At 50.6% G+C, this 24935-nt stretch overlaps 1 protein-coding gene and 2 pseudogenes across 2 annotated transcripts in view; all 3 read left to right on the forward strand.

Annotated features, from left to right (window-relative positions):
* The window catches only part of LOC789205 (immunoglobulin lambda-1 light chain-like), a 448173-nt gene that overhangs the window by 232535 nt on the left and 190703 nt on the right, over positions 1-24935 (forward strand).
* On the forward strand, positions 9071-9844 carry LOC112442073 (immunoglobulin lambda variable 1-40-like; annotated as a pseudogene).
* LOC112442070 (immunoglobulin lambda variable 1-40-like) lies at positions 20767-21503 on the forward strand (annotated as a pseudogene).

The following is a 24935-nucleotide window of genomic DNA, read 5'->3' on the forward strand; positions in this document are numbered from 1 at the left end:
AAAACATATAAAAGGAGGAGCCAAAGCGCTTTCTCATGGACTCTCCCCCACGTGCATGTGCTCTCTCTCACTTTCTCTCTCCTGCTATCTTCTAATAAAATAGAAGTGTAACACTGATTTGCCTAAGAGCTATAACACGGTTTGTCCAAGACCCGAGAGCTGTGGCATGCCGAGGGCTTTAATGTCTGTCGCTCCAAATCTTTGTTGTGACAAGACAAAGAACCGAGGAACATATACTCGCGTGATGTCTATGGTGCTGTGACTCGGGTTTAACCTGGTTGAAACAACCTTCGCTCGGAAGAGGCCAAGCACAGCAGGAGCCCAACTCAGGGAAGCTCCCACGATAGAAGCGGAAGGCGAAGAAACCCAGCGCAGGGGAAGGCCCATCCTGCTGGAAACCGGGACAGCGAAAAACGAACTCAGCAGAAAGCTCACGTGGCCCAGTCTCAGATTCCAGAAGACCTCCGGTTAAGGTAAGAGGTCCTCCCTCCTATGGCTGGAGGGACCTTTACAATCTCTCATTTCTTGTTTCCTCAACCTCCCGCGAACAGGTGGGCGGCAGGGGGCACAACTGAGGGACTCTGGAGAGGCTGCTCCTCAGCATGTCCCAAAGGCGCTATCTGCTGAGCCCCAGTAGCTGTTACACAAGCCGGTGGGGGTTCTTCTGTCCTTTCTCTTCTCTGTGCCAGGGATCAGACCAATGAAACTATGAGCACTGGTCTGATATTTAGCAAATTTTCCGGCGGGCTATGAAGCGGATTCCTTGGCACGTTTTCCCCACTGCTTTTTCCTCCTGTCCTTCAGCTCTCTCCCGGGATTCAAGCCCAGCCAAAACTAATGAAACTCAGGCTCTGATGCAAAAATTCATTGAGAGACAAAGTGATAAGAGGTGGATTTGTTAGGATCCAGAGAGAAACCACTCTTCAGGGTGTGAACCATTGCCAAGGTATTAGGCCTGGCTAGGTTTTGTGAAGGGATGGAATTCATATGCTAATAAATGAGAGGATCATCTCAGCCATTGGGGAACCACCCTGTCCTCCCTCGTGACCTTGTGCCTTGGAGCTGTCCTGCCACCTCTGGGTGTGTCCTGGCTCATAGATTGGGGATTAAGGTTTACTTGAATTTGACTTGTCATCTTGGACCCAATTGATTTTAATTGGTTTACATTATACCCTTGTGCTATGTCATTCTTTCAAATGTTGTGCTCTGCCCCCTTCCCTCCTGTTTCATGCTCTTTTCCTGAGCCCCATCCAGACCCACAAGGTTGCCTCTACAATCTTTTGAAGAGACAACCAGAAAATAGCCGGCCTTGGGAGGGAAATACTCTATAATATCCAACCCCTTAATCCTACCCAGCACTGGTCACACTGGAGATCTTGGGGACGCCCAAACTCCAGACCGGGGGGTCCCAGGAGGTCATCATACCTTGACCTGCATAGGGATCAGTCTTCAAAAGGTTGTCATGCCTCAACCTGTTCCGGGATCCTCTAGTCCCAGGGGTCCCAGGAGGTCGTCATGCCTCGACCTGCCCAGGGACCCAATTCTCAGGAGGCTGTCATGCCTCAGCCTGCCTGGGGATCTGCACCCTGACCCGGGGATGCCTGGCTCTCAGGTTGCAACAGTTCTGGGTAGGATAAGCTTCAGAAAGACTTACCCCTAAGGAAGTCCACCCATAAAAATCGAAAGAGGTACTGTCTTTCAGATGGGAAATAACCAATCCACTTCCCGGCAGATGCCCTTGAGATGCATCCTTGACAACTGGAAGCTGTTCGACCCTCTAGCTCTAAGGAGAAGTCGTTTGAAATTCTTTTGTGCCACTGTGTGGCCATAGTATCTACTGTGGGACGAGGAACACTGGCCTGAGGATGGAACTTTAAATTATAATACCATCCTGCAATTAGAATTATTCTGCAAAAGACAAGGGAAATGGACAGAGATCTCCTATGTCCAAATTTTCTTCCGACTAAGAGATATGAAGGAACTCTGTCTTAAGTATGGGATTGTTGTACGCCCTAGAAATGTGCCCACTAGGCAAATGGTGTTAGGCACAGGCAACCAAGAAAAGGAACCCCCTCGTGAAGGCTCACCTCCCACAGCTCCCGAGTTGCCTGGTGCGCCTTCCTCGTACCCAAACGTGCCCCCATATCCGGGAGCACCTCCTCCACAAAAGCCAGCTCGAGTATGTCCCTTAGTTGAAACTGGAGGAGAATTTGGACCAACCCAGGTCCATAAGCCCTTCTCCCTCTTAGAACTAAGGCAGACCAAACAAGACCGGGGAAGCTATACAGATGACCCAGGGAAATATATAGATACATTCCAACATATTACCTTGGCCTTTGACTTGATGTGGGAAGACATCATGGTCATATTTAGTCAAACTTTATCTGATCCTGAACATACCAGGGTTTTAAAGGAAGCCCGAAGGTATGAAACAGGGCTCCACTTGTCCAGTGATAGATACCCAGTAGGGGAAACTGCAGTCCCCTCCTCCGATCCTAGTTGGAATTATAATGACCCTGAGCACATCTGGGAAAGAGATCATTTTCTAATCTGTGTGAAGGCAGGACTGAAAGCAGCCCAGCAAAAAGTAATTAGCTATGCCCGGGTCTCAGCAATAACTCAGGAGCCCAATGAGAACCCCATGCCTTTCTGGAGAGGCTAAAAGAGGCCCTCCAAAAGTTTACCACCCTGGACTTAGACTCTTACGAGGGACAGGTGATTTTAAAGGACAGATTCCTGTCCCAATGTGCATCAGATATCAGAATTAAGTTACAGCAGCTACAACAGCAGGACCCTGCTGCCTCTTTAGATGAGATGGTCCAGACAGCCACCAATACCTTTTATAACAGGGAACAGGAGAAGGAGGCCAAGGCCCAGGAAAAGGAGAGAAAGAGACAAGGCATGCCCAGATGCTGGCCGCCCTCCAGAGAAGCCCTATGGCAAACCCTGAGTCCTTGAAGGACAAGGCACGAGACAAATGCCTGATCTGTAAACAGAAGGGGCATTGGGCCAAAGAGTGTCCAAACCGTGACAAGTCTCCTAGAATGGCTTGCCACAAATGCCGTCAACTGGGACATTGGGCGGCACTCTGCCCTCGGGACCCAAGAGCCTCAAGGTCAAGTGCCAAGCCTACCCTCACGATGGTTCAAGAGGACTGAAGCGGCCCGCTGCAGCCAGCCCGCCTGTCACAGATAACCATCACGGGGCTGGAGCCAAGGGTGCAACTGATGTGGCAGGTAGGTCCGAGAATTTCTTGGTTGACACAGGGGCTACCTACTCTGTCTTGATCTCCTACTCCGGAGCCTTCTCCTCCCAAACCTGTACCATTTTGGGTGCTACAGGAAGAGCAACTACTAAAAGATTCACCCGAGCACTTCTTTGTTGCTGGGATGGACAAATATTTTCCCACCAGTTTCTGGTGGTCCCTGAGTGTCCTACCCCCTTACTGGGAAGAGATATACTCACTAAACTGGGGACCACCCTTGTGATGGGAAGTTTTTCAGCCCCCAGAGCTCTACAGCTCCTGGTTACTACTGAAGAACCCATTACACCTTCAATAGAGAGGGATCAAAAACTATGGGAAGACAAAATTAACCCCCAGGTGTGGGACCAGGGGATTCCTCGATGAGCACACCAAGCTGAACCGGTCATCATTGTCCTCCGAGATCCCACTCGGTTTCCTAACTGGAAACAATATCCTCTCAAAAGAGAGGCTCGGGAGGGACTACAGCCTTTAATAAATAAATTCCTTGCTTGTGGGCTACTGGTCCCCACCAGTTCGCCATGTAACACCCCAATCCTCTCAGTAAAGAAAAAAAGATGGAACCTGATGAATGGTTCAAGATCTCCAGATCATAAATGAAGCTGTAGTCCCCCTCCATCCCACAGTACCCAATCCCTATGTAATCTTGGGAGAAATCCCATCCAGTGCCAAGTGGTTTACAGTCTTGGATCTCAAAGATGCATTTTTTTGCATACCACTGGCTAAAGAATCCCAATATCTTTTTGCCTTTGAGTGGGAAGCCCCAGGAGGAAAACACCAACAGATGACTTGAACAGTATTACCTCAGGGGTTCAGAGATAGCCCCCACCTGTTTGGACAGGCCCTTAGCTGGTATCTCCTAGATCTGGACCTGGGATCTAATGGGAAAATATTACAATACGTAGATGACCTACTAATCTGCTCTCCAGGTGAGAAAAGTGCCCAACAACATGCAATTCAGGTCCTAAACTTCTTGGCAGAAAGGGGATATAAAGTCTCCCACGCTAAAGCACAGATGGTCGAGACAAAGGTCATTTACCTGGGAGTTCAGATTACACACGGGTCCAGGAGGCTGTCCTTGATCGGGTACAAGGAATCCTCCAGTTGCCCTCCCCCACGAGTCAAAAACAATTGCGAGCTTTCCTGGGGCTAACTGGTTATTGTAGAATCTGGATACCCAATTATGGTCTAATTGCCCAGCCTTTATATGAAAGCTTAAAGGGACGAGATGATTCAATCCCACTGATGTGGGGAACGCCTCAAAAGAAGGCAGAGACTACACTAAAACAGGCCTTAATTCAGGCACCTGCCTTGAGGTTGCCAGACCCAGAAAAAGCACTCCAACTTTATGTCCATGAAAGAGAGGGAATAGCCTTGGGAGTGTTAACTCAGAGGTTGGGATCTGAGCCCCAGCCTGTAGCTTACTTATCCAAGAGGCTCAATCCAACCACCTGAGGCTGGCCCCCCTGCCTTCGAAATCTTGCAGCTATTGCAATCATGATAGAAGATGCTTTAAAACTCTCCTTTGGGGGCAAACTAACTATTTTTACCAGCCACCAAGTAAAACAACTCCTAAGTGGGAGAGGCCATTTATGGATGTCTGATCAAAGAATCCTCAGATATCAAGTAATGCTGATGGAAAATCCATGCCTCACTATATCCCCTTGTGAGGTTCCAGCCACCCTCCTCCCTACCCCCGCGGGCTCTCTCCCCTTTCACTCTTATCTAGAAACCTTGGACCACTGGAAAAAACCCCGAGAGGGATTGTCAGAAGATCTCCTGACCAATCCTGAGGAAATCTGGTACACTGATGGAAGCAGCTTTGTCTTGGGTGGAAAAAGAAGAGCTGGGTACGCAGTAGTCTCCAATTTTGAGACCATAGAGGCTAAGCCTCTGCCACCAGGTACTTCAGCCCAACTAGCTGAGTTCATAGCCTTGACTCGAGCTTTAGAGCTGGGAAAAAGAATAGCCATTTACACTGACTCCAAGTATGCCTTTCTGGTGCTACATGCACATTTGGAAAGAAAGGGGCCACTTGACCACCCGAGGGTCCCCAATCAAATATGGTGATCAGATTCTTCGACTCTTGGAGGCAGTCCATCTGCCCACTGAGGTTTCAGTCTCCCACTGTAAAGGACACAAAAAGGGAGCACGGAAGCGGCACGAGGGAACCAAGCAGCTGATCAGGCAACTAGGAGAGCAGCACTACAGAACCATGACCTAATAGGGATTGCCACCTTAGTTCCACAGACTAATTTGCCAGAAACTCCTTCATTTGCATGAAAGGCCCCGCCCCCTCTCAGGGTATGAAGAGGGGAAGGAGCGGTGTGGGGACACTCTGCTCAGCTGTGGGGCCACAGAAGGCAGGACGCCCTGACCGTGTCCACCATGGCCTGGTCCCCTCTATTCCTCACCCTGGTCGCTCTCTGCACAGATGACTGGATGTGGGGACAGGGGAAGGGCCCTGGGAAGACTCACAGGCCCTGCTCCCTGCTCTCCTGTCAAGACCCCAGAGTCACCATGTCTGTCTCTCCACCTTCCAGGATCCTGGGCCCAGGCTGTGCTGACTCAGCCGCCCTCCGTGTCTGGGACTTTGGGTCAGAGGGTCACCCTCTCCTGCACTGGAAGCAGCAGCAACACTGGGGTCTTTATGTGAGCTGGTACCAACAGCTCCCAGGAAGGCCCCCAGAGTCCTGACCTATGAAAATAGCAAACGAACCTCAGGACTCCCAGATTGATTCTCTGGCTCCAAGTCTGGCAGCTCGGCCGCACTGACCACCTCAGTTCAGTCTGAGGACGACACTGATTATTACTGTTTCTCATGGGCTGATGGATTGAAAGTTTGTACAGTGCTTCAGGCCAGAGTGGAAGGAGACAAAAACCTGCTTCCCCCACAGCAATGGGGCTCCCAGGGCAAGATGTCTGTCCCTCCCTTCCTGGAGTCCCTGAGACCACGGAGCCCTGCTGTCTGGGTGTCCCCTGACTGCAGCTCAGCTGCCCCCTCAGCCCGACACCCGTCCTTAGGGCAGCGGCACACAAGGGGTGGTGACCCGCCCCTGTGAGAAGGTCTGCTGACAGCAGTTGCCCCCGGTTCTCAGGTCAGAGTCGGCAGCACAGAGCAGGGGGGTCAGTGCCACCCTTGCTGGGTCACTGGGCAGTGTATGCACATCCCTGAGCTTCCGCCACAGAAGCATCTCCTGTTAAAGGAAAAGGAAATGGAACCCAGAGTTTCTACGAGCAATTTCCACACAGTCCAGGATCCAGTAAAAATTGTCACTTCTATTAAGAACCAGGAAACTAAGAATTGAAGGGAAGTGAGACGGCATAGACATCAATGCTGAGATGCCTCAGATGAGGAAATCAGGTGGCAGATATTTTTGGGGACAAATCCTCAAATCTATTTGATGAGCAAATACAAACACTTTAGGGTCCAAAGGAGAAGGAGATAAATGGAAGGGGGAAAAATGAATCATGAGAACAAGATAGTCAGAATCACTTGAAAATACAATGGGTGAAAATAAAAAAGAATTCTCTGTACAGTATCAAAGACATGTAATATTTATTATTTGATTCATTTATTTGTTCACTGACAAAGTATTTGGTGACAGAAAAAACAGGCAGCCCCTCCTTCCTCAAAGGCTTCCCAGTTTTCATGAGTGGTAAAGACCCACTTGCCAATTCAAGAGACATAAGAGATGTGGGTTCTATCCCTGGGATGGGAAGATCCTCTGCAGCAAGAAACGGCAACCCACTCCAGCGTTCTTGCCTGGAGAATCCTATGGACAGACGGGCCTGGTGGGCTACAGTCCATGGGGTTGCAAACGAAGCAAGACAGGATTGAGATCCAAGCAATTGAGCAGCAGCTTGCTCATCAGGCCACCACCGTGAACGTTCCCCGAGTGCGTCACCAGGGGGCGCTGTGCACCTGCTCAGAACTGGCAACCCTTCAACAAACGCACCTGAGAAGGCAATGGCACCCCACTCCAGTGCTCTTGCCTGGAAAATCCCATGGACAGAGGAGCCTGGTAGGCTGCAGTCCATGGGGTCTCGAAGATTCAGACATGACTGAGCGACTTCACTTTCCCTTTTCACTCTCATGCATTGGAGAAGGAAATGGCAACCCACTCCAGTGTTCTTGCCTGGAGAATCCCAGGGATGGGGAGCCTGGTGGGCTGCTGTCTATGGGGTCGCACAGAGTCGGACACGACTGAAGTGACTTAGCAGCAACAGCACGCCGACATGGTCCCCTGATCTGGTCCTGCCCCTGGGGTCAGCAGCCTGAGTTGGAGGTGACAGCAGGTGCTTCCTCTCAGGGGACACTCAGAGCCGCAGGCCCCAGGCCTCCTCCTGGGAGTGAAGCTGCACACGGGGCTGAGCACCCAGAATTGGAGTGTGAAGGGGTCAGGTGGTCATCAGTCCCCACCCTCTTTCTAGAAAGAGAAGAGGGGAGGAGCCCCCAGAGCCCACCCCATGCACCCCTCCAGCTCTCTCAGCCTGCTCCTGCTCCTTCTCATCTCTTTGCTCAGAGCCTGCCCTCCCGCTCCCCTCATTCATGACTTTCCTCCCAAGCCTGGGCCTCTCTCTTTCTACAGACCTACACTGTTGATCCTCATGGTCATGACCCAGCTCACTCTGTCAGAAGATCATGGACGTGTTTCCAGACCTTCCTGAACTGGACAACCACTCTCTCGGCCCCTCCTTGAACCTCTCTAACCTTTCCTTCCTGAGAAGCCTCAGGTCTCTGGCTCTCAGGTGTGACCCCTACTCGTCCGCTCCCTGCTTCTCCCCGGGTTCCCCTCATTTCCCAGGGGATCTTGAATCCTTTGCGTAGATGACTTATTCCCTGAGTCCTCACACTCCGTCCTGTGTGCCCATCGAATGAGGAATCAGGAGGGGAGAGAAATCCTGGTCCTGAGACCTGGAGATGATTCCTGGCTGAGGAGTGTCTGTGCTCAGCTGCTGTGGGACTGATTTTATGCACAGTGAGCCCGGGAGAAGCTGCTGGGCCCTGGGCTGGGAAAGCAGACCCTGTCCTGGGGCTCTGCTCCCAGGGCCGTGACTGCTGCTCTGTCTGACCATGTCTATGGTCCCGTCTGAGATTCCTGAGGACAGCTGATCAGCCTTGTCATGTCCTGTGTCTCATCTCAGATCTGAGACCGAGCGATGGCTCTGATAACTCAGCCTGCCCTGTTTCACAGAGAGAACGTCCTGCTACGACATAAAATCCCCCAGTGGAGATGCCATACATGTCAGAAAGTCTTTAAAATTATCTTATTTAAAGAACAGAGGCTACAAGAAAAATTATGTTTTAGAAATAGTACCATGGGAATGCAGAATTAAAACAGAGACAAATTGGACACAGCTTAGTGACTTAACAACATTTTCTTCAGTTAAATTTAGGCATCTATTTTAAGTGATGACCTTAGATTTTAATTGAAAATGTCAAAATCACACATCCACTGTGTAACACTCACATGCACTGCAGGGTAAGCTACAGTTGGCTGCTGTTTTCTATCCAAATACATCCTGAAGGTATAATTTCAAGACCACTTTGGGGAAAGTTGAGTCAAGAGCTCTATCACCAGGTCAGGATGTGTGCTTGGGCCAGGACACCAGGGGGCGCTCTGAGGCCTTTCCTGAGAATTGTTGGGTGGGGGTGGCGGTGGAGCAGACACCAGACCCCTGGTACTTTCTGATGCCTTAAGATCTGGATTTCCAGGTTTTAAATCCCATACCAACAAGCCCCAGGAAACCCCGTCCCTGATAATACACTGGGGTCCCTCAGGCACAGGAAGCTGAGCCAGTTCCCAGAGGTGATCAGAGCATTGTGGGGGTTGGGGAGGTGATTTGCATGAAAGGCCCCGCCCCCTCTCAGGGTATGAAGAGGGGAAGGAGCGGTGTGGGGAAGCTCTGCTCAGCTGTGCGGCCACAGACGGCAGGACGCCCTGACATATCCACCATGGCCTGGTCCCTCTGCTCCTCACCCTGGTCGCTCTCTGCACAGGTGACTGGATGGGAGGACAGGGGAAGGGCCCTGGGAAGACACACTGGCCCTGCTTCCTGCTCTTTCCTGGACCCCCGAGTCACCTTCTCTGTTTCTCCCCCTTCCAGGATCCTGGGCCCAGGATGTGCTGACTCAGCCGTCCTCCGTGTCCGGGTCCCTGGGTCAGAAGGTCTCCATCACCTGCTCTGGAAGCAGCAGCAACGTTGGATATGCCAATTATGTGAGCTGGCACCAACAGAAACCAGGATCGGCCCCCAGAACCCTCATCTATGGTGCGACCAGTCGAGCCTCGGGGGTCCCTGACCAATTCTCCGGCTCCAAGTCTGGCAACACAGCGACTCTGACCATCAGCTCGCTCCAGCCTGAGGACGAGGCTGATTATTACTGTTCATCTTATGACAGTAGCAGCAATATTGGCACAGTGCTCCAGGCCACGGGGGAAGTGAGACAAAAACCTGCTCTCCCGCAAGTCATGGGCCTCCTGGGGCTGAAGCATCTTCTGCCAAAGCAGCCACTTATGTTGTCTGTTTGATTTAAGACGGGTTCTCAGCCCCACAACAGGAACTTGGTCAGGAAATCCTTTCAGTTCTGCTTCATTCTTCCCTTTTCCGAAGGCTTTTCTTTCACAAGCACATATTATATGATTATCTGAAGTTCAGCAGAAGGCCCTGAATGCCAGAGGCAGGTCCTGGCAGACAGAGTCCATGACGGTCAGGTCAGAACCAGAGAGACAGCGTCCAGCTGTGTCTGCTTCAGGACACTTCAGCTCCTTGGCCGTCCCTGGGCTAAGCTGAGGCCCAGGCTGCTGCTCCTGCCTTTCCTGTGACCGCCTCTCAGGCTCCCCCAGGGCTCCAGGCCTGCGGGGACTAGACCAGGACTCCATCTCACTGGGGGAGGTGGGGCAGCCCAGGGGCTTCCTGCTCAGCCTCTGCTGGACCTTCTGCTGCTGCTGACCCTGGGTCCAGGTCATCGGGGGGTCTGCCCGAGCACGGAGGCCCCTCCTCTCCCCTCTGTCCTCAAAGTCCCTCCAGCAGCCCATTCCCAGGAGAGGGTCTCAAAGGACACATAATATGGTCTCCCCATCACTGAGGACACAGGGTCTGTTAGTTCTCTATCTCAGTGTTCGAGGTTGGGGTCCGTCAGCATATCTCAGCCCTGGGAGGGCCCCACGCCCTCGGGCCTCTCTCCTGCACAGGGAGCAGGTCCTGCTCTCAGCCTCCTCTGTCCCCTCGTGGTGTCCGGGGCTCAGGCAGCAGGGACTCAGCCAGGGTGGATGACTCTATGGACGCTCAGCCACACTCACGTGCCTGGGAACAGCAACACTGTTGGCACCAAGGGGGCGACTTGGCTGCCGTGTCAGTCGTGCTGAGTCCCAAGCTCTGAGCACAGGAGTCACAACCCGCCCACAGGGTCTCAGCGAGGCTGGCGGGCTCTGGGTGGGTGGGGCCCAGCCCGACGATGAGGCTGATTGTTCCTACGCAGCTGGGACTCAGCCCTGCTGCTCACAGGAGGCCTCAGGCCAGGAGGAAGTGACCCCAACCCTGAGCTCCCGGCCTTACCCGCACGTGGGGTCACTGAGCACAGGTCACACGCCTGTGTCCTGCTCCCTGTCACTGCCCTTTCACACTCACATGCGGGGTCTGCACGTTGGCCGCCTGGGCTGTGGGGCCACAGTTAACAGTGATGAATTTTGGGAGATGTGGGACTCAGTTCAATTCAGTTCAGTTCAGTCGCTCAGTTGTGTCCAACTCTTTGCGACCCCATGAATCGCAGCACGCCAGGCCTCCCTGTCCATCACCAACTCCCGGAGTTCACTCAGACTCACGTCCGAGTCAGTGATGCCATCCAGCCATCTCATCCTCTGTCCTCCCCTTCTCCTCCTGCCCCCAATCTCTCCCAGCATCAGGGTGTTTTCCAATGAGTCAACTCTTCGCATGAGGTGGCCAAAGTACTGGAGTTTCAGCTTCAGCATCACTCCCTCCAAAGAAATCCCAGGGTTGATCTCCTTCAGAATGGACTGGTTGGATCTCCTTGCAGTCCAAGAGACTCTCATGAGTCTTCTCCAACACCACAGTTGAAAACCATCAATTCTTCGGTGCTCAGCCTTCTTCACAGTCCAACTCTCACATCCATACATGACCACAGGATAAACCATAGCCTTGACTAGATGGACCTTTGTTGGCAAAGTAATGTCTCTGCTTTTGAATACGCTATCTAGTTTGGTCATAACTTTCCTTCCAAGGAGTAAGCGTCTTTTAATTTCATGGCTGCAGTCACCATCTGCAGTGATTTTGGAGCCCCCCAAAATAAAGTCTGACCCTGTTTCCACTGTTTCCCCATCTATTTGCCGTGAAGTGATGGGACCAGATGCCATGATCTTTGTTTTCTGAATGTTGATCTTTAAGCCAACTTTTTCACTCTCCACTCTCACTTTCATCAAGAGGCTTTTTAGTTCCTCTTCACTTTCTACCATAAGGGTGGTGTCATCTGCATATCTCAGGTTACTGATATTTCTCCCAGCAATCTTGATTCCAGCTTGTGGTTCTTCCAGTCCAGCATTTCTCATGATGTACTCTGCATATAAGTTAAATAAGCAGGGTGATAATATACAGCCTTGACGTACTCCTTTTCCTATTTGGAACCAGTCTGTTGTTCCATGTCCAGTTCTAACTGTTGCTTCCTGACCTGCATATAGGTTTCTCAAGAGGCAGGTCAGGTGGTCTGGTATTCCCATCTCTTTCAGAATTGTCCACACTTTATTGTGAGCCACACAGTCAAAGGCTTTGGCATAGTCAATAAAGCAGAAATAGATGTTTTTCTGGAACTCTCTTGCTTTTTCCATGATCCAGCAGATGTTGGCAATCTGGATCTCTGGTTCCTCTGCCTTTTCTAAAACCAGCTTGAACATCAGGAAGTTCACGGTTCACCTATTGCTGAAGCCTGGCTTGGAGAATTTTGAGCATTACTTTACTAGCGTGTGAGATGAGTGCAATTGTGCGGTAGTTTGAGCATTCTTTGGCATTGCCTTTCTTTGGGATTGGAATGAAAACTGACCTTTTCCAGTCCTGTGGCCACTGCTGAGTTTTCCAAATGTGCTGGCACATTGAGTGCAGCACTTTCACAGCATCATCTTTCAGGATTTGAAATAGCTCAACTGGAATTCCATCACCTCCACTAGCCTTGTTCTAGTGATGCTCTCTAAGGCCCACTTGACTTCACATTCCAGGATGTCTGGCTCTAGGTCAGTGATCACACCATCATGATTATCTGGGTCATGAAGATCTTTTCTGTACAGTTCTTCTGTGTATTCTTGCCACCTCTTCTTAATATCTTCTGCTTCTGTTAGGTCCATACCATTTCTGTCCTTTATCGAGCTCATCTTTGCATGAAATGTCCCCTTGGTATCTCTAATTTTCTTGAAGAGATCTCTAGTCTTTCTCATTCTGTTGTTTTCCTCTATTTCTTTGCACTGATCGCTGAGGAAGGCTTTCTTATCTCTTCTTGCTATTCTTTGGAACTCTGCATTCAGATGTTTATATCTTCCCTTTTCTCCTTTGGTTTTTGCTTCTCTTCTTTTCACAGCTGTTTGTAAGGCGTCCCCAGACAGCCATTTTGCTTTTTTGCATTTCTTTTCCATGGGGATGGTCTTGATCCCTATCTCCTGTACAATGTCACGAACCTCATTCCATAGTTCATCAGGCACTCTATCTGTCAGATCTAGTCCCTTGAATCTATTTCTCACTTCCACTGTATAATCATAAGGGATTTGATTAAGGTCATACCTGAATGGTCTAGTGATGTGGGATTATTCCTTCTAATTCTCCCTTTTCCCTTAAGCCTTAAATTTGCCTTACCCTCAATTTTCATACACACAAAATGACATATTTTCCACTGTGTCAGAGGAACCTTGCTAATAGGCTCCAAATCAAGCAGTGCGGATCTTTGTTTGGTGGAATCGGGCTTCAGACACAGCTACTGAGCAAGGGACACAATTACCGCACGTTGTGGGAAGCGGACACTGTAGCAGAAGCTCAGAAATGGACATAAAGTCATACTTCGTTTCACAAGGTGAGAATAAGAATGTTATGGCCGTACTTCACAACTCACTGCAGAGGTTTTCACCCCAAACCGCCTGAGCTGCTCTTCTCAGTCCTTCCTCTCCTCATGAGGTCATTTGGGGGAAGGGAGTTTACAATACTTCATGACAATCACACCATCTTGTCAGACACGTGCTCATTTTCAGATCCGCTCAGGAGTCATGAGTCTTTCTGTCATTTTCATTTGGTATTTTGGAGAATCTTAATTTCATAGTTGTATTAATGGCTACCCACTCCAGTATTCTTGCCTGGTGAATCCCATGGACAGAGGAACCTTGCGGGCTACAGTCCATGGGGTCGCAAGAGTCAGACACGACTGAATGACTTTCACTATTGTTAACCTAAGTTGTAAGTAAATTGAGTCCACCCCCGTGTATTAATGGCTTCTCTCACCACAGAACAGCTGATCCCCTGGTGCTGCTGTGGGTGTCAGCATTGGATCAGCAGCCCTGAACCCTGGACTCTTGTGACTGGCAATCAGGGCCTGTGTGTGGGGAGACTCCTGTCCCTTCACAGACCACAGCTGACTCTGTGGCTCCCTGCACCCTGAGCAGTGACATCAGTGTCGGCTGCTCTGCTGTTACTGGAACAAGCAGCAGCCAGGGAGCCCTCTTCGGTCCTCTGGTCCTACCACTCAGACTCCAGTAAGAACCAGGCTCTGGGGTCCCCGTGGGTTTTCTGGATCCAAAGATGCCTTGGCCAACGTGGGGCTCCTGCTCGTCTCTGGGCTGCAGCCTGAGGATGAGGCTGACTCTCACCATGCAGGCTGGTGCAACAGGGCTTCTCACAGGGACACAGGTAGCCGGGAAACTGGGACGAGAGGCTCAGCCTGTCAGGGGCTTGTTCTTAGAGAACCATCAAATGTTAAATAATCCCCCAGAATCCATTAATTCCTGAGGTATGTTCTGGTTCATAGTATATCTACTCCCAGTTGTACAGTCAGTTTTGCTGAAGTCTCAGGAAATGTAAACAATTTCTGATACCACTGAAGTGCACCCTGATCATCCGTGTGATCAACACAGCCTTGGAGCTGAGCTCCCTCACTTGAGATCAGGAGCAGGAGGCTTTCCCAGATGTGCCTTCAGCAGAGGCCGTGGACCATCCTGGAAGGCAGATCGTCCTCCAGGGTGTGAACCCTGCTCCTGAAGGGGCAGAGCAGAGAGCGTGAGGAGTGAGGGGCGCCGGTGATACATCGAAGGAGGCAGGGAACCCCGGGAGAGGTTCTCCTGACCCACAGGTGCTGGCTCTGTCCTGCCCTCTGCTTCTCTCCTCCCACCCCATTGGAGCATTTCCTACTTCAGGGCTGGGTGGTCTGTGGACTGTCTGGAGCAGGGGCTCCCCAAGATGTGCCCATGTCCCTCTGCTTGTGACGCCCCCGATGAGTCCAGATACAAGGGACCTACGGCCTGTAGAAGGGTCAGCAGGGAAGCCGGGATCACCATAGCAGTGATGACAAGGGATTCCAGACAAAGTCCCTGCCTTTGTGACTGATGATAGAGGTGAGGGACACTCAGGGTTTCAGCCCTGTTCTCTGCCCCCTGGTTGGTCCACACACCCTCCTTGATCACTCTGGACCCAGCCTGATGAGGAGGCGGGTCATGAGTGTCACACAGCTCATCACTAACCACAGCCACAGGGAATCCCCGTGTGATGGGGATGTCTGATGAAAGCTTGCCCTCTACTCCCTTGTGGACCCATCACTGCCCTGACCCTGCCTGTGACCTCACCAGTGCTGGTTCAGGTCTCTGCTGTCACTTGTGCTATTAAATCCGGGCCGTCTCACCTCTCATCCAGGTCCATCATTATGGGGTCCATGAAGATTGCCAGGAGAAATATCAATAACCTCAGATATGCAGATGACACCACCCTTATGACAGAAAGTGAAGAGGAACTAAAAAGCCTCTTGATGAAAGTGAAAGTGGAGAGTGAAACAGTTGGCTTAAAGCTCAACATTCAGAAAACTAAGATCATGGCTTCTGGTCCCATCACTTCACGGGAAATAGATGGGGAAACAGTGGAAATAGTGGCAGACTTAATTTTGGGGGGCTCCAAAATCACTGCAGATGGTGACTGCAGCCATGATAAAAGATGCTTGCTCCTTGGAAGGAAAATTATGACCAACCTAGATAGCATATTGAAAAGCAGAGACATTACTTTGCCAACAAAGGTCCTTCTAGGCAAGGCTGTGGTTTTTCCAGTGGTCATGTACGGATGTGAGAGTTGGACTGTGAAGAAAGCTGAGCACTGAAGAATTGATGCTTTTGAGCTGCAGTGTTGGAGAAGACTCTTGAGAGTCCCTTGGACTGCAAGGAGATCCAACCAGTGCATTCTGAAGGAGATCAGTCCTGGGTGTTCTTTGGAGGGAATGATGCTGAAGCTGAAACTCCAGTATTTTGGCCACCTCATGCGAAGCATTGACTCATTGGAAAAGACTCTGATGCTGGGAGGGATTGGGGACTGGAGGAGAAGGGGACGACAGAGAATGAGATGGCTGGATGGTATCACTGACTCGATGGACGTGAGTGAGTGAACTCCGGGTGTTGGTAATGGACAGGGAGGCCTGGCGTGCTGTGATTCACGGGGTCGCAAAGAGTCAGACACGACTGAGCGACTGAACTGAACAGAACTGAAGCCTTCTCTTTCCCTCTGGTCTCCAAATAGAAGCAGAATGCCCATGTGCCCAGACACAAGGATGTCAAGGAAGCAGAAGTCCAGCATCTGTGCCCTGGAGCCCCAGGGGGCCTCTCCCACCCCCCACAAGACCCTCTCCTGCTCCAGGCTTTGTGCTCTGCCCTGAACCCTGACCCTTAGGGAAGCTGGGTGCCTCCCTTTCGCCGGGGATTGCTGTCTGAAGAGCCCTCCTCTCCAGGTACTGGGAGAGCCTCCCCATTAGGATGAGGCTCTCAGACTCCTCACTTGCTCATTTCCTTCTCTTTTGCCTCATATTCTCTCCCACTTTTCCCACCATGCTTCCTAGTTTGAGATGTTATTGGATAAATGTCGCTATTTTGGACACAGACCTTATAAACCCACCTCCATTACATCTATGGATTCTAACAATCGAAAGTTAGAACACTAGACTTCACCATGTCCAATGAAGATCAGGTAACGGTCATAAGGGTTTCTCAACCAGAGATGAAACAGGAGCCCAGACAAGGATGAGATTCCCATTTATAGGCATAATTTTTTATATCAAACATTTAATATTGAAAGATTATAAAATTAGACTAAAACCACTTTTAAATATCTGAGTCAAAAAGATGTACTGTGAGCACAATGCTGCTGCTGCTGCTGCTGATAAATCGCTTCAGTCGAGTCCAATTTTGTACGACCCCATAGATGGCAGCCTACTGGGCTCCGCCTTCCCTGGGATTCTCCAGGCAAGAACACTGGAGTGGGTTGCAATTTCCTTCTCCAATGCATCAAAGTGAAAAGTGAAAGTAAAGTCACTCAGTCATGTTCCACTCTTTTTGACCCCGTGGACTGCAATCCATCAGGCTCCTCTGTCCATGGGATTTTCCAGGCAAGAGTACTGGAGTGGGGTGCCATTGCCTTCTCCAACTGTGAGAACCATGATCAAGGGTAAATGAGAACCCCTGGAAGTGACCAAGAAGAGATTTGTTGTACCCGAGAGCCTCCTATCTCTTTGCAAAGAGAGAAATAAGCACAGAGCCATGCAGTCTGGGCTGGGAAGGTCCCTGGAGGCCCTGCAAATTCAACCTTGACTACCTATCAAGCTGGGAAGGAAGCTCAGATAGAATCCTGACCAGGCACCACCCACGGCATGCTGGGAGTTTGAACCCTGGAAGCTCAGGTTCGGGTGCTTGTGTTCTGGAAGGGAACCCATGAGCTAGACGGAGCAAAATCAGACATCAGGGAACCCTGAAATTCATTAGTGTATCAACATACCATTCAGGGGTCTGAGATCATTAGGCACCTGGAAAAGTCAATGACCAGGTCCAAACTAGACGAAGGGGACTCATTGTACTGCCCTGGGCGGTGACATCAGGAAGACCCAGCTGCAAGTGTGAGAAAGCCCTTCCAGGAGGCTGTGGTGTGAAGTGGGGGAGGAGGAGGTCTGAGTCCAGCAGGGGGCGCTGTGGGTCTGTCCAGAGAGCCCAGGGTCCTGGCCAGGCCGGCTGGCACCTCCTCTGTTGGCTCTTGCCCACGTAGGCAGCAGGGTCCTCAGTGGAGGGTGACGTCCTGCACCTGGGCCCCCAGGGGACACGGCAGCTCTCAGCTCAGAGCCACAGGCTTGCCTCTCAGTTCCTGCTGCTCTGTCGTGGGGTCAGTGCCCAGACCCGACATCCAACCAAGGACAGAGGGACGGTCATGCAACAAAAATGAACTTCCTTCAGGAACCTCGACCTCCAGGGGTACCTGGACAGGGGATGAGAGACCCCTGCAGAGACTGCCCCATTGCCCACCGAACGCCCGGGTGTTCCCAGTGGAAGAGGGATGCAGGCAAGGACCCTCTGTCACCATCTGTGTCATTTAAAAACGTTCCCTGTTGTGTTATTTGGCAATTTCAACATTTTGAATTGAACTATCGAAACTGATACCATGTTTGTTTTTGTGGCTCCCTTACTGGTTCCTTCCCGTTTTATTAATACTGTATGTTAACACTTGTAACATGAAATATATGAAATCAAAAGTTCAGCCAAACTGTCATCAATATGTTCCTATAATAAGAAAAGAATTCAGTAGGCATGTATATTTTCACCTCTATGAGCTGAGGTTCTCCAACACCTCTGACAAAAATCATGTGAATTTTATTAAAAAGCTACTTTAGCAGCAAATCTAACATGAATACAAATAAGAATAGTATTTACATTTTTATGTCAAAGAAACAAGAATGAACAAGACTTTCCCGTCTCTTCACACACGTTAACTTGAGGTGTCTGAGCTCCTTCTCCTCCTCGTTGCCTCCACACCCCTCCTCCATCCCGGGTCCATCGGCTCCACCCAGAACCACAGGGAAGGGAGTTTTACAAGGTCCACGGTGGTCACCACACCTACCTCTTCACACACCATGTTTTTCTATTTCTGATGATTGGACATGCGTCCCAACTTTGTTGTAACTGAACTTGCCAGCTATCACCATTGCATGATGAGATGGTGACCTTTCCCCGTGAAATCCGCAGTTCTATTGAAGGTACTCCACATTGTCATGGCTGTTTACAGCACAGGACGCTGTTACCCTAAGCCTGCCCATGTGGCTCTGCATGCCACTGCCCACCTCCCATCCTGGTCTTCCCACCGCTGGGACTAGAGACAGTTTAAAAGTGTGCTTCAAGGGCCACCCCTTACCCTTCACAGCAGACGCAGGCTCCGGGATTTCCTGCTCGGCTCAGGGCTGGAGGACGGATAGCACCTCACAGACGGACACAGAGTTCCCTGAGAAGACAGAGAGTATTCTAAAGACAGGCTCAGGTGTGGGAAAGGCTGGATTATTGGTGCAAGAGAGGAAGACTTAGGAGAAGGAAATGGCAACCCACCCCAGTATTCTTGCCTAGAGAATCCCATGGGCAGAGGAGCCTGCCCACGGGGTCACACAGAATCCGGCACGACTGAAGTGACTTAGCATGCATGTGTGCATGCACCGGAGAAGGAAATGGCAATCCACTCCAGCGTTCTTGCCTGGAGAGTCCCAGGGATGGAGGAGCCTTGTGGGCTGCCATCTGTGGGGTCACACAGAGTCTGACATGACTGAAGCAACTTAGCAGCAGCAGCAATAGCAACAGACCGACCTGGTCCCCTGAGCTGGCCCTGCTCCGGGGCTCAGCAGCCTGACTTGGACGTGACAGCAGGTGCTTCCTCTCAGGGGACAGACTCAGCGCCGTGGCCTCCATGCCTCCTCCTGGGAGTGAAGCTGCACACGGGGGCCGAGCACCCAGAATTGCAGGGTGAAGGGGTCAGGTCGTCATCAGTCCCCACCCTCTTCCCAGAAACAGAGGACTGGGGGAGCCCCCAGAGCCCACTCCATGCATCCCTCCCGCTCCCCTCATTCATGACTTTCCTCCCAATCCTGGGCCTCTGTCTTTCTACAGACCTACACTGTTGATCTCCATGGTCATGACCAAGTTCACTCTGTCGGAAGATCATGGACATGTTTCCAAGTCTTTCTGAAATTTACACTAACTTCCTCGGCCCTTCCTTGAACCTCTCTAACCCTTCCTTTCCAAGAAGTCTCGGGTCTCTGGCTCTCAGGTGTGACCCCTACTCGTCCCTTCCCTGTTCCTCCCCAGGTTCCCCTTGTTTCCCAGGGGATCCAAGAACCCCTCTAGTAGCTGATTTATTCCCTGAAACCTCACACTCTGTCCTGTGCACCCCTCGAGTGAGGAATCAGGAGGGGAGAGAGCCCTGGTCCTGAGACCTGGAGATGATTCCTGGCTGCGGAGTGTCTGTGCTCAGCTGCTGTGGGACTGACTTTATGCACAGTGAGCCCGGGAGAAGCTGCTGGGGCCCTGGGCTGGGAAAGCAGACCCTGTGGGCTCTGCCCCCGGGGCCGTGACTGCTGCTCTGTCTGAGCATGTCTATGGTCCTGTCTGAGGTTCCTGAGAAGAGCTGATCTGCCTTGTCATGTCCTTTGTCGCATCTCAGATCTGAGACTGACCCATGGCTCTGATAACTCAGGCTGCCCTGTTTCACTGAGAGAACGTCCTGCTACGACATAAAATCCCCCAGTGGAGATGCCACACGTGTCACAAAGTCTTTAAGATTATCTTATTTAAAGAACAGAGGCTACAAGGAAAATTATGTTTTAGAAATACTGCCATGGGAATGCAGAATTAAAACTGAGCCAGAGTTGGACACAGCTTAGTGAATTAACAACATTTTCTTCAGTGAAATTTTGGCATCTATTTTAAGTGAGGACCTTAGATTTTTACTACTCCATGATCACATTTTGGTTCATTGAAAATCTCAGAATCACACATCCACTGTGTAACACTCACATGCACTACAGGGTAAGCTACAGTTGGCTGCTGTTTTCCAACCAAACACATCCTGAAGGTATAACTTCAAGACCAGTTTTGGGGAAGTTGACTCTAAGACCTCTGATCACCAGGTCAGGATGTGTGTTTGGCCAGGACACCAGGGGGCGTTCCAAGGCCTTTCCTGAGTGTTGGGGTTGGGGGCGGGGGGCGCGGGTGGCGGTGAGAGCTCAGCCAGCCCCCTGGAACTTCCTGATGCTTTCTGCTCAGGGTTCCCCGCGGTGACATCCCACCCCCAAGCCCCATGCATCCCTGACCCAGATCACACACTGGTCTCCCTCAGGCACAGGAAGCTGACCCAGGTCCCAGAGGTGATCAGAGCATTCTGGGGGTTGGAGGGGAGCACGGTCATTTGCATGAAAGGCCCCTCCCCTTCTCAGGGAATGAAGAGGGGTAGGAGACCTGTGGGGACGCTCTGCTAAGCTGTGGGGCCACAGAAGGCAGGACGCCCTGACATGTCCACCATGGCCTGGTCCCCTCTGCTCCTCAGCCTGGTCGCTCTCTGCACAGGTGACTGGATGGGGGGACAGGGGAAGGGCCCTGGGAAGACTCACAGGCCCTGCTCCCTGCTCTCCTGTCTGGACCCCCGAGTCACCATGTCTGTCTCTCCCCCTTCCAGGATCCTGGGCCCAGGCTGTGCTGACTCAGCAGCCCTCCGTTTCCGGGTCCCTGGGCCAGAGGGTCTCCATCTCCTGCTCTGGAAGCAGCAGCAACATTGGGCATGGTTATGGTACCTGGTACCAACAGATCCCAGGATCGGCCCCCAGAATGCTCATCTATGGTGCGACCAGTCGAGCCTCCGGTCCCCGACCGATTCTCCGGCTCCAGGTCTGGCAACACAGCGACTCTGACCATCAGCTCGCTCCAGGCTGAGGATGAGGCGGATTATTTCTGTGCAGCTTATGACAGTAGCAGTGGTCCCACAGGGCTTCAGGCCAGGGGGGAAGTGAGACAAAAACCTGTTGCCTCTCAGAGTTGGGGCTCTGGGGGCAGAAACATCCTGTGCAAAGGCAGCCGCTTCATTTTTTGTTTGGCCTAAGACTGTGCTCAGTCATACCATGGAACTTGGTCCAGAAAAATCTGTTCACATCTTTCTTAATTCACCCCTTCTCCAGCTTTCCTTTGCAGCAAAACATTGTCTGATTTTCTCAACTTGAGCAGAAGTCCCCAGTGCCAGGGCCAGGTGCCCTGGGGTCAGAGTCCATGATGGGTCAGGTCAGAACCAGAGGAACGCAGTACAGTTCTGTCTGACTCTGGGTGCATCAGTGCATAAAGTATGTGTCCTGGTCCCAGCAGCTCTCCTTCTCTCTGAGGCTAGTAGTGGACGCAGGGGGGTCCCTGCTTGGTTCCCTGGCCTCAAGTCTGGTGTTCAGGCTCCTTGGCCATCACTGGGCTGAGCTGAGGCCCAGGATGCTGCTCCTGCCTTTCCTGTGACAGCCTCTCAGGCTCACCCAGGGCTCCAGGCTCCTGGCCAGGCAGCCTGGGAACCTCCTCCACTGGCCTTTGCCCACATGGGAAGCAGGGTGCTCCCTGGAGAGTGACTTTCCTGCACCTGGGCCCCAGGGGACATGAGCAGTCTCAGCTGTGAGCAACAGTCTTGCCTCTTACTTCCGCCTCTCTATCCGGGGGGCAGTGCCTAGACCTGAGGTCCAGGCTAGGATGGATGGGAAGTTGCACAACAAAAATGTCAGTAAACTTGACCTGCAGTGATACCTGGACAGAGGATAAGAGACCCAAGGGAGGGACTTTCTCCATGTCAACAACTTCGCCTCAAGAGCAGGGTCCTGGGGGCCCTCCTCCACCACCTGGACCCCTCCCTGCCAGGGTCCAGCCCGGGTGGATCCAGGGAATTCGAAGCGGGGACGGCATCGGCGAGGATCAGGAAACAATTGCTTAATTAAATGTTAATTAAGAATATAAAGAGTAATAGAATAAGGATAGCTCAGCAGGAAAATTCAGTGGAGAAAAGAGGCTGAAATAAGGATAGCTCAGTGAGGAAATTCAGTGGAGAAAAGAGGCTGAATGATTCAGCCAGAAGGTGAGAGAAAGAACGACACGGGGAGACCAAGTTTCGGTGAACAAGGCCCGCACTTTATTTTCCAAAGTAGATTTATACCTTAAGTTATGCATAGAGGATAATGGGGGAAGGGGTAGAGTCATGCAGTAAGCCAGACTTTCTTCCTGCAAACTTATCATATGCAAAAGCTTAGGCGATTTGCATCATCTTCTGGCCAAGAGGCCTGTTAACATTGTAAGAAACGTATTTTTCTCTAAAAGTGATTATTCTAAAGTCAGGCACCACCCTCCAAAAGCATTAGATAAAGTTGCATTCCTATAGGGCAAAGGTGTAGTGGGCTATAACAAGAAAAGAATTAACTCAAGGGTCCCAGGTTACAAACATTAAAGCTACTACTTACACCAATTATATTAATCAATACACTGCCAGGGACACAGCAGGTAAGGGATATGGAAACTTAGCAGCAAACATTGGCCCAACAAGTGAAAAACCCTTCACCAATACAATTTCTAATCAATCTTTTAACTGCTCAAAGGAATCTGTATTTAGACAGTTTAGAACATCTCCTGCCTCTCACAGTTGGGAGGCTCTGAACAATCACATGTGGCCGGAAAAACCTATTCAGGCAGGCTAGAGGATTTCCAAAGGAGTTTGTAGGTTGAAACACTATCACACCCAGGAACTTTATTAACTGGAGCTATAAGTTAACTCTTTTTCCAGAGAGAGGTAGTGGGGGACAGCCCCCTGTAAAGTCAGAGGTGTAGGTGAGAGCACAAAGCGGAAAGTAGGCAGACTCTGGTTTTGGGGGTAGATGCTAGAGAATTTCCAGGGGGACTCCTGAGGCCCGATCCCGCCTTTGTGTATGTCAGGCCTCCTTCCTCATGACCTTTGCCATGGGCGGAGCTTCTCACGCAGGCTCCCGGCACCTCCCTTGGTGTCCTCACTCCTGAACCAAGACTGTCCTTTAGGGAAAGTGACGGGATGTGGGTTTGGAGGCCTTTGCCCTGCCTTTTGCTCCTGGCATCTGGGCACAAGGCATGGGGCATCCGTGCTTCCTGTCACCTTCTCACCCTCCTTCAAGGGTGGTGCTGATGGTTCTGTCCTTTACCAGTTCCTCTCGTCACCTATTTTCCTGTTTCCCTACACAATCATCCATGCATTGGAATAACAGGAAAAGGATTTAGTATGAACATTTTGTTTGATATGAGATGAATCTCATAAACACATCTTGAGAAAAGAAAATAACCGTATGAATTTTATTAAACAGCTAATGTACCAGAACATCTAATCTGAATACAATACCATAATTTTACTTTACATTGATTAGCATTATTTTTGTCCCTTAATTTTCCCAATTAATGGAGACATTAAGTCCTCCTGCACGAAATTACATGTATGTAAATGAGTATGGACTAGAAATACTACAATTGTGTCTAGGTGTTTCTATTTTTACATTCATTTTATTATTAATTCTAAATTTATTTTTTAATACATCGTAATATAAAATGTAGATGGAAAAAAATAACATTTGGTATCAGTTTCAACTTTTTAAATTTGGTATTGGAATTTTTTGCTAACTTTCTGATTACAAGATTTTGATCAATATTTAATGTTAGTGGTTTGTAATTTTTCCTCTTATATATTTTATCAGGTATCTGTACAAGTTTTAACTAATTCTTAAAGAACTAGGAAATATATATCTTTTGTAATGTTTTTAAAAAGACATTCATACAGTGCAAATCAATTAGAACAATGTAGTGGCTCAAGTTTGTTACATATTTCATGTGAGTAAATACATATTATGTCTTTTTGTGGATTAATTCCATAGTAAAATTTCCATCTTTTTCTAAGGAAATTAATCTTCCTACTTGTTTTCTCTACTAGACCCACCATCATCGTAGAAAAGTGTGCATTTTACCTCAATTCTAGAGGTTATTTTTGTTTGCTAAGTGCTTCAGTCGTGTCCGACTCTGTGCAACCCATACGGCAGCCCACCAGGCTCCCCCGTCCCTGGGATTCTCCAGGCAAGAACACTGGAGTGGGTTGCCATTTCCTTCTCCAACGCAGGAAAGTGAAAAGTGAAAGTGAAGTCGATAAGTCGTGCCTGACTTTTAGTGACCCCATGGACTGCAGCCTACCAGGTTCCTCCATCCATGGGATTTTCCAGGCAAGAGTACTGGAGTGGGGTGCCATTGCCTTCTCCATATTTTTGTTGTTGTTGTTTAGTTTTGCCTTTTATTTCCCACATATTACCAGCAGGTGGCTATGTAGGACTGCCCTGGAGTCCAGGCACAGCTGCTCAGGGAGCACTCTCAGTTCAGGAGCTGGGCTGGGGGCGGGGCTGAGCTCCTGGGGGTACTCAGCAGTGTGTCCACTCTGGCTGAAGAGTCCCCTGAGCAGGAATGTGTGTGGTCTCGGCAGGGGCTTCCTCCAGGGCCTCCCAAGAGGGAACTCCCCTCCACCCCGTGAGTCTGGGCTGTGAGCTGAGCTCCAGCAGCAGGACTCAGGGAGGGGCTGGGTGGGCCCTGGGTGGACCCCTATTTGCATGGCAACCCTCCTC

This window comes from Bos taurus, chromosome 17 (assembly GCF_002263795.3).
Source record: "Bos taurus isolate L1 Dominette 01449 registration number 42190680 breed Hereford chromosome 17, ARS-UCD2.0, whole genome shotgun sequence".
NCBI lineage: Eukaryota > Metazoa > Chordata > Mammalia > Artiodactyla > Bovidae > Bos > Bos taurus.